Source organism: Bubalus kerabau, chromosome 12, assembly GCF_029407905.1.
Source record: "Bubalus kerabau isolate K-KA32 ecotype Philippines breed swamp buffalo chromosome 12, PCC_UOA_SB_1v2, whole genome shotgun sequence".
Taxonomy (NCBI): domain Eukaryota; kingdom Metazoa; phylum Chordata; class Mammalia; order Artiodactyla; family Bovidae; genus Bubalus; species Bubalus kerabau.
The window spans coordinates 73,576,169-73,586,425 of NC_073635.1; the positions used below are offsets into that span (position 1 = coordinate 73,576,169).

At 44.3% G+C, this 10,257-nt stretch overlaps 1 long non-coding RNA gene across 1 annotated transcript; it reads left to right on the plus strand.

Annotated features, from left to right (window-relative positions):
• Positions 1 to 4,231: 4,231 nt before the first annotated feature.
• On the plus strand, positions 4,232 to 10,014 carry LOC129624658 (uncharacterized). Its single transcript, XR_008701088.1, has 3 exons — positions 4,232 to 4,528; positions 7,382 to 7,538; positions 9,344 to 10,014. It is a non-coding gene; the product is annotated as an uncharacterized LOC129624658 (long non-coding RNA).
• Positions 10,015 to 10,257: the final 243 nt, after the last annotated feature.

Genomic DNA, 10,257 nt, shown 5'->3' on the forward strand with positions numbered 1-10,257 from the left:
AGTACATCAAGGCTGTATTTTGTCACCCTGCTTATTTATCTTCTATGCAGAGTACATCATGCAAAATGTCTGGCTGGATGAATTACAAGTTTGAATCAAGATTTCCAGCAGAAGTATCAACAGCCTCAGATATGTGGATGATACCACTGTAATGGCAGAAAGTGAAGAGAAAATTAAGAACCTCTTGATGAGGGTGAAAGAGGAGAGTGAAAAAGCTGGCTTGCAACTCAACATGAAAGAAAACTAAGATTATGGTATATGATTCCATCACTTCATGGCAAATAAAAAAGGAAAAAGTGAAAGCAGTAACAGATTTCATTTTCTTGAGCTCCAAAATCAATGCAGATGGTGACTGCAGTTATGAAATTAAATGACACTTGCTCCTTGGTAGAAAAGGTATCACAAAGCTAGAGAGTGTATTAAAAAGCAGATGTTACATTGCCGACAAAGGTCCATATAGTCAAAGCTCTGGTTTTTCCCATAGTTATGTATCCATGTGAGAGTTGGAGCATAAAGAAGGCTGAGGGCCAAAGAACTGATGCTTTTGAATTGTGGTCTGGAGAAGACTCTTGAGAGTCCCTTGAATAGCAAGGATATCAAACCAGTCAATCCTAAAGGAAATCAACCTTGAATATTCACTGGAAGGATTGTTGCTGAAACGTCAATACTTTGGCCACCTAATGCAAAGAGCCATCTCATTGGAAAAGACCCTGATTCTGGGAAAGAATGAAGGCAAAAGGAGATGGGGGTGGCAGAGGATGAGATGGTTAAATAGCTTCACTGACTAAATGGACATGAATTTGAGCAAACTCCAGGAGACAGTGGAGGACAGAGGAGTCTGGTGTGCTCTAGTTCATAAGGTCTCAAAGACTTGGACATGACTAAGTGACTGAATAAGAACATGAAAAACCAAGGGAATGAGGGCACAGTTATATTTAAAAACATGGTTGTCTCTGCAGACAAATGTTCTAAGGTTTGCTGCTAGTACCTCAGCAAGTTCATTCCAGAGCCCTCTCTCCATTGCCCTCACATCTCAGTTTGCTGTCCAGACCTCTAGACTTCCTTCATTTAAAAATAAGCCTGGGAGGAGTTCCCTGGTGGCACAGTGAATAAGAATCCACCTGCCAATGCAGGGGACACAGCTTCGATCCCTGGTCTGGGAAGATTCCACATGCTGTGGAACATCCAAGCCTGTGTGCCACAACTGCTGAGTGCCCATGCTGCAACTCCTGAAGCCCACATACCTAGAGCCTGTGGTCCACAACAAGGGAAGTCACTGCAACCAGAATCTCACACATCACAATGCAGAGCAGCCCCTGCTCTCCTCAACTAGAGAAAGCTGCATGAAAGCAACAAAGACTGAAAGACTAGCACAGCCAAAAATAAAACAAGTAAACAAACAATCATGGGACTAACCTGCCTTCTTTCCTTTTTTTTTTTTTTTTTTTTTTAATGTCACACTGTGTGGCAGGGGGGGTCTTTGTTCCCCAACCAGGGAAAATAAGATTAAACCTGTACCTCCTGTATCGGGAGCACATAGTCGTATTAACCACTCGACCGCCAGGGAAGTCCCTTTTGTTGTTTTTTTTAACTTTTGGGTTTTTTGGCCCTACCTTACTGATTTTCAATCAGTTCCTTGATCAAACTTTCACCCCACGTGAGAAATAAATTCCTTTATCAGACTTCAACACTATATGAGTGTTGGATCAACTAACTACAACAGGGTGAAAGAGAACTTTACATTCCACATACTATCCTTTTGCCACCCAACTATGAGTATCCCCAACACAAGACCAGATTCCTTCTTCAGAGCAGGTGGAATGTTGAAGGAGGGAAGCAGAGAGAGGATTGAGAACTGGATCATAGTGATGGGTCTGTCCCCCCAAGTACTGCTGAGTTCATCTCCCGGTCTCTGCAGTCCCATCTGCTCATCTCAGCTCCACCTCCACCACTCAAGCCAGGTGAGGAGTATTTCTCTCCCGGAAGACAGAGGAAACTCTGCATTCACTCTAGCCCAGTGGTTCTCAACCAGGAACTGGCTTCCCTGAGGATACCTCACCAACAACGTCTGGACACATTTTTGGTTGTCACGACTGAGGGAGGAGGTGACTACTACATCCAGTGGATAGAGGTCGGGGACGCTGTGACACACCCTGCAATGTACAGGTCCCCTCACCAACAAAGACTTGTCTGGTCCAAATGTCAACAGTGCTAAGTTTGAGAAAGCCTGCTCCATTCCCCCTGTAAAACCTGAAATGCATAATCATGCTGTTTCTTTAAAGAGAACATCAGGTCATGTCACCCCATTGCTTAAAACTTTTCAACGGTTTCCCACTCTTAGTAGGAAGATTAAAAACAAACAAAACCTCCTTAGCTCCTTGAATTTGCATGACTGGACACTCACCTCCCCTCTTTTCTTATATTACTTGCAGTAACCAACCTAACCTTATTCCTGTTTTTCTAGAAAGTGTCATACTTCCTCTTCCCTCACAGGGTCTTGCTATTCTCTTTTATAAGTCAATTTCTCCCCTCTCACCAGCCTCTGCCCCTTTTCCCTGCTCACTGCTGCCTTCTAATCCTTTAGGAGACCTCACCTTGAAGGTGACTCCATCACAGACTCCCTCCCTGACCACCAAGCTGTACTAAAGCCTAAGATGAGAGGCCACATGGGGAGAGAAACCAGGCCACCCCAGGTCCTCCAGCCATCCCAGCTCAGGCTGGAGTGGAAGTGAGTCCCATCTGGACACCCAGTGCCAGCGGGGTCCCTGGCTGTGGGCAGGCCTGTGAGTGAGCCCAGGAGGCCAGCAACAACTCTGCCTCATCAGCCTCACAACTGTACTGAGTAATGAAAAAGTGACCACTGCCTCAGGGTGCTTATGTCTCAGGTGGTTGATGTAGTGACAGACAGCAGATTCATTCTCCCTGGTGTTCCTGACTGTGCAGTAAGGAGAGCTCCCTGCTACTGTGGGGAATTTCCCCCTAACCTCCTGCTCTGTCCCCTTCACAGGACTGCTCTCAGGACCTGAGTTTTTGAGTCACGGTCCACTTGACAGGCTGACGCTCTCTCCCCATTAGGTCAGTGAGTGGATGTGGGGAGACTGTTCCCCTTTCTATCTCACCTTCTTGTCCCATCAGGCTCCCTGGAACTGCAGCCCTGCACTGGGCAGGGATGGTCTCAGTTAACTCAAGAACCAGAATAGGTTTCAAAGGGTCAGTATCTATTTCAGTAAGCAGGGAAAGAGCTAAAGTTTTTCACAATTTGTCTTTTCCTATATTATAAAGGGGAAATCACTTAGAGAATTGAGACTAGGCTTCCCTTGTGGCTGAGATAGTAAAGAATTTGCCTGCAATATGGAAGACCCAGGTTCAATCCCTGAGTTGGGAAGAGCCCCTGGAAAAGGGAATGGCAATCCACCCCAGTACTCCTGCCTAGAGATTTCCACAGACAGAGTAGCTTGGCAGGCTATGGTTTATGGGGTCGCAGAGAGTCGGAAACAACTGAGTGACTACAATTTCTTTCTTTGGAGGGAACTCCCCATGGCAACATAATCCCTCTTGAACCTGGGTTTTTACTGAGGGTCCCCTTCCACTCTGTTCACATGAATCTCTACCTGCCTCCTGCAGGAGACCCATCCTCATGGGAAAATCCCATCCCCATGAAGGTCTCATCACTTGAGTCAGGCTCCATTCCCTGGCCACCCAGTAAATCTTGAGTTTAAATCCTCAGTTTAGCATGACAGGGTGTTTCTTGGGGCTCATGTCAGGAAAACTGGGGGCATCTGAAGGAGAAGATGCTCTTGGTTTCTGGGTCTAGTGTGAACCTGGTCACCCAGACAACAGATTTCCCTCAAGAGTCCCACTCTGAGAGGCTCCTGAGAATCTGGTTCTTTAAGTCTTTGACCTGATAGAACAGGAAGGTATGTCAGCCTCACCTGGCTTCTATCAGGAGGGGAGGCATAGATTTTCAAGAGTAAATATAACTTTTAAAGGGAATGATGCAAACTACAATGGTATTAAGTAATAATTTTCTTAACTAGTCTGCTGCTTCTCCCTTACCTACGTCTCTAGGAGAATCATACTCTTATTGAGCAGAAGGGGGTTGGATTTCTTCCTGTTCTGTTACCCACCATCCCACGTTAGACCCCAACAAGCATCCTTTACCAGGTGTGGCTAGTTCCAACAGAACTTGCTCTGGAGCACATGCTCCCCACTAAAAGCCCTCCAGGGGCTGCTGCCAGTGGTTCATGTGAATGGAGAGGGGCGGGGTTCTCGGGAGTCCGGGCTCAGCTGTGTAGCTACGCACCCAGATCCAGTGCCAGGTGCATCGTCTCTGCCCACCGCCCCCTGGCCACCATCTTGATCACAGCCCCGGGAGCAACGTCTCTGCCCTCGGCCCTCTGCACTGAGGTGTCCATGGAGCCATTTCTCCCCAGGGAGTCTTGTCTGTAGGGCCAGGGATGCGAGCCCTCTGCAGGAGGTGACTCGTGAGCAAGTGAAAGTCAACTCAGCACAAAGGGAAAGAAAAAAGGTTAGATTTTTATTTTATGACCCAGATTCTACTTTCTGTTGTTTAGTTGCTCAGTCGAATCCAACTGTTTTGTGACCCCGTAGACTGTAGCCCACCGTCCTCCTCTGTCCATTCGATTTCCTGGGCAAGAATATTGGAGTGCGTTGCTGTTTTTTTCTCCAGGGGATCTTCCCAACCAGGCATCAAACCTGCGTCTCTTGTGTCTCCGGCATTGGTAGGCGGGTGCTTTACCACTGAGTCATCTGGGAAGCCCCGGATTCTACTTTTACTCCAGGGAATTGTTGGTGGCTTTGCTAGTTACTGCTTCATCAGCACCTGGCCTCCTGGAATATTAAGGGCACCACCTTACCTTTAATGACTGTTTCCTTTGTTACCTGTGGTGACAATCCAATGAAGAGAAAGAGACCAATTTCTTCCCTAAGCACAAAGAAATAATCAACTTTGTTTGTTTTGTTGTTGTTGTTTTTTACTCACAAAGTAACTCCCTCTTGGCAGGGGTTTGATGTTGCTCCTGAAATTAGTGGAATTCCTTGGAGTCCCTCATTTGAGGAAGACAACTAGGTACTGTTTAAATAGGAAAGGGAAGAGACTAGGCATCAGGGTGCAAGAGAACCATGTCTGGGCTCCTGGGTAGGGGGCTAAGATGGCCTCATCCCTATGGGAACTGTGTCTATGCTTGTGAGACAGGAAGGAGGGGGCACAATGGTTAACAAAATGAGGACAGGAGCATAGATATTAAGAAAAACAGGATCCCACAAAAACTGGCTCAAACTAGCTACAATCAAGATGGTGTTGAGTATGATCTGGTCACTGACCTCTAACTCATTACACCTTCATTAGAACACTAAAAATCATTCCCCTTGCACCATGACAGGCATTGTGATAGTTCCAAGGCTGACCATGAAAGGCAAAAAATGTTCCGTGACCCAGCTCCTGACACTCCCCGTCCCTTCCTCAGAATAGCAAGAATATTCTTCCCACTTGCTATCCTATGAAATTCCCCAACCCATTAAAACTCACAACCCCATACTTTGGGGGCACTCTTGCCTTCTGAGAAAGTCCACATTCTGTCTGTGGAGTGTGTACCTCTCTGAATCAGTCCATTTTCACTCTATTTCAGCTCGCTCTTGTATTCTTTCCTGCAGAAGCCAAAGACCCTCATTGGACAGCTAGTCTCAGGGCTCCCAGGACACGATATTTCCTTCTCCTGCACCACTAGTAACCTGGAGAATGAAGGATAGAGATTATAGATCTAACCTGATTATAAGTAGTTGACCTGTATTTAAGAAGAATTCTCATTTATTGTCCTAGTGTCTCTTAAACTCTAGCAAAGTCTGGTTTCTGCTTTCCCAGCAGATTTTTTTTTTTTTTTTTAACTTGTTTTGTTTTTAAAATCTACTTTGGTGCCAGTGCCAGCTGGCAAAGTCAACCAGGTCCCAAGAACATGCATGGCAGGGCTGAGAAAGGAAACTAAAGCAAGAGAAATCTACAACAAAGATGGGGTCAAAAGGTTCAGACATGTCTCCACAAAGGGACGCAGTCTGACACCAACTTTATTCAGCATCTCATATTTATACAGAAGAGCGTGAGAAAGACAAGACAGTTAGCATTTTTCTTGGTTGACCTATACATCTTACAAAAAGTCACAAGAAATCTTGAGAGCATGGGAATGGCACCCTGTTATTATTTCTTACACCAGATAACATTTCTCTGTGTGTGAGAAGTTTGCACAGAATCCAGGTGCCTGTAGTAAATAAGCGCCTAATCTCTGGGGTGGCGGGACAGAGAGCTATGTTTGCAAGCAAACCCTCAAGGACTGAGGCAGCTCCAAGAGCTGTGTCCTTCGGACAAAAGACCCCGTTCTCAGGGGCAGCTCCCTGCATCTCCTTTCTTTTTTTTTTTTTTTTTCCCTATTCTAACTACCTAGCATAACCATATACAAAACTTTTCCTCAGGGTTGACTTTTCACAAACCTTATCCCTTTCTGTACCCATTACTGTCATCGTCCATCTAAAAAGCCACCTGTAAGTTAGGCTTACTTCCTTTTCCCTTCACAAAATGCAATTTCATTCCTCATACCCTTTTTTTTTTTTTTCACATTCATTTTATTTATTTTTTTTTTCAGTTGTATGTTTTTGTTTTTTTTTAATTTTATTTTATTTTTAAACTTTACACAACTGTATTAGATTTGCCAAATATCAAAATTAATCCGCCACAGGTATACATGTGTTCCCCATCCCGAACCCTCCTCCCTCCTCCCTCCTCCCTCCTCCCTCCCCATTCCATCCCTCTGGGTCGTCCCAGTGCACCAGCCCCAACCATCCAGTATCGTGCATCGAACCTGGACTGGCAACTCATTTCATACATGATATTTTACATGTTTCAATGCCATTCTCCCCAATCTTCCCACCCTCTCCCTCTCCCACAGAGTCCATAAGACTGTTCTATACATCAGTGTCTCTTTTGCTGTCTCGTACACAGGGTTATTGTTACCATCTTTCTAAATTCCATATATATGCGTTAGTATACTGTATTGGTGTTTTTCTTTCTGGCTTACTTCACTCTGTATAATAGGCTCCAGTTTCATCCACCTCATTAGAACTGATTCAAATGTATTACTTATGTTCCTTTAACTGCAGACCATTTCCATAGATGGAAGCCTTTATCATCCATAGATCATCAATCAGTTTTTTAATTAAACAAGGTGCAAGAACTAAAACAGTTAAAATGGGGATGGACTGACCCTCCCAGCCCACTGGTTGGAGAAGGGGAGGATCGGGAAAATAAGCCCAGTAAGCATTTGAATATTCTTTAGAATGTGCAGTATTAATCTGATTTAAGATAATTAATAAGGTTATCAGGAAGCTTAAAGGCGATATCAGATCACCCTGCACAGCAACACGATTCTGTGCCTCTCGCATCAATGTCTGAAGTTGTTGCCGAGATGGTAATTCATCATGCTCTTGAATCGCCAATCTCTTCATCTGGTTTACTAGAGATCGTCTGCTCCGTGAGTACCAACCTTTCCGGCAGCCAGCGCGGCGCTTTGGCATCCTGTGGGAAAACACAAACATGCCCTTGTCCCCAGATTAGTACAGGATCTGGTCCATACCATTTTCCTACAAGTGGGTCTTTCCAAAAGACTTTAGGTCTTATTGTTTGTGCATCAAAATTCCAAAATCGCTGTGCTGCTGAATGGCCACTTATATCCAATTGTAAAAAATTTAGAACAAATAAAGCATGGTTTAGAGAGTTGGAGGGGGTGTTGGGATACAATTCCCCCTTCTTTAGTTTTTGCAATTGATGTTTGAGAGTTTGATGTGCCCGTTCAATAATTTCTTGACCTTGAGGATTATAAGGGATACCTGTTTTATGTGAGATAGACAATTGTGTACAAAATAGTTGAAAATTTTTTCCAGTGTATCCTGGACCATTGTCTGTTTTTATGGTCTTAGGGGTTCCCATAACAGCAAAACATTTAATGCAATGAGCTATACGTTGTTTGTTAGCTTCTCTGGATTGTAGAGAGGCATGTAAAAAGCCAGAGAAGGTGTCAATAGTAACATGAACAAATTTTTGTTTACCAAATTCAGGAATATGAGTAACATCCATTTGCCATATATCGTTTGGCAACAATCTTCGGGGATTAACTCCATAATGGGGGACACTAAAAACTTGAGGACGTGTTTGACATTGCTTAACAATCTGTCTGGCAGCTTCTCGAGTAATGTCAAATTGAAGTCTTAAGCTATTACTGTTTTGATGGTGTAAGCTGTGAGAAGTTTTTGCCATTTGTTCCAATGAAGGAAATATCATACGTGTAGCTTCATCAGCCAAAGCATTGCCTCATGCTAAGGGTCCAGGAAGTCCAGAGTGAGCACGAATATGACCAAAATAGCACTTATTAACTCTGGAGCAAATTAAATGTTGTATATCACGAAAAAGAGTTTGGATAGTAGAATTCAGAGTACCAATAAATGGAACAGTCTCAATAGCGTTTAAGGCTCTTATGATATATTGACTGTCTTTCCCTGTAATGCCGCGGCCAAAGTTATGCCTTGAACGTACGAAGGGCCGATATCGGCACAAATCCGTACATAATCGGATAAGCATCCCTTTTTGTCTGTAAGGTCTCAAGGCAGCTTGACAAGGCGAATTGGCATTCTCATAAGCAAGCTGTTTAGCCAACACCATCCCCGCCTGCTCATCCCCTATCACTTTACCAATTGCCTCAAGCAGGCGGGCAACAAAATCCTGATATGGTTCATCTGGCCCCTGGCGAATTTTAGATAAATCTTCAGTCTTTTTATCAGAATTTGGAAGTTTTTTCCATGCTCGTAGAGCCACAGCACTAATCTGAGGGTAGGCTCCAGGCAAATAATTGACTATTAGTGTCTCAATAATCTCCCTCTCCCACCATCATTTCATAAGTGGTGTTCAGTCCCTGTCACCGATTGATATCACCTGTGATCCCACACTGTTCAACAAACTCAGATTTCCATAGTAAATAATCTCCTCCAGATAGACAAGCTCGAGCAACCAGTTTCCAATCATTAGGTGGCAGATTTTGATTTCCTAAAGCCTCTATAATAGCCTGAGTAAACGGCGCAGTCGGGCCATATTGTGCACAAGCCATTTTTAACTCTTTAAGTTGTTTAAAGGGCAGCAGTTCATAATACCTCTGTTGTTGAGAATTTTCAAATACTGGATAGATTCCTGAAAACCCAGGAATATGTTCTCCTTCATTAGCTCGCTTAATCGCTTGTTGAAGAGGAGATAATAATATCTCACTTCTAATTTTTATGTTTTCACCAGGCAAAGAAGCAGGGATAGATATAAGCTCTCTCGGTTCTACAAAAGGTGGAGGTGGATCAAGTTCAGCAAGAACCGAGGGAGGACATGCTGGAGGCACAGGCTGACTGGAGTGGGAGTCTCCCTGTGCATCCCTTTTTACTGCTATAACAATCTTCTGAATTAAATTTTCCAGTTGTTCTTCAGAAAGCCCTGAATGCTTTAATTCCCCTTTTCCCGGGGGGGATTGCATGTTAACCATTATTTCCCAAGGCATATCCTCTATATGGTACTGAGCTGTTTGTTCATTTAACTCTTCTTGTTCATCAGAGCTTAACACATCATCACTCCCTCCAGCCTTACAAGCTGTTCCCTCAGGCACAGCATAAAGCGGCTCAGGCGGAGGGGCAGAAGGCTCTGCAACTCTGGGTTCTGTGGAATCTCTGAGAGCCGTTTGAATTTTATGTCCCTCATGTTCAGGATACAGACAGTCTCTTATGAGAGTCCACAAAGAAAAAGCATCCACAGGTACACGATTGGGACCATGTAAGGAGTAATATGTCTGCAATTGTTTTCCTACTTTTTTCCAAGTTTCCAGACTAACTGTTCCTTCCTCTGGAAACCAGGGACAAACTTCCACTATAAAAAGTAAAAACTTCTCTAGCTGTAACTTATTTACATGAATTTCCCTACCTTTTAACATAGTTTTCAACATATGTACAAATAACTGGCGGCTATTGCCTTGTCCCATGATTTATTACTCTCGACAGTAACACCCCCTGCCCTTTTACTTCATATAATTAGGAATTCCTTGTTACTTACTTCAATCCTGGCGGGCAGTGGCCGTCGTCGCGCTCCGATTCCCGAGTCCCTTTTTCGGGCGCCACCTGCCGGTGCCAGCCGGCAAAGTCGATCAGGTCCCGAGAACATGCACGGCG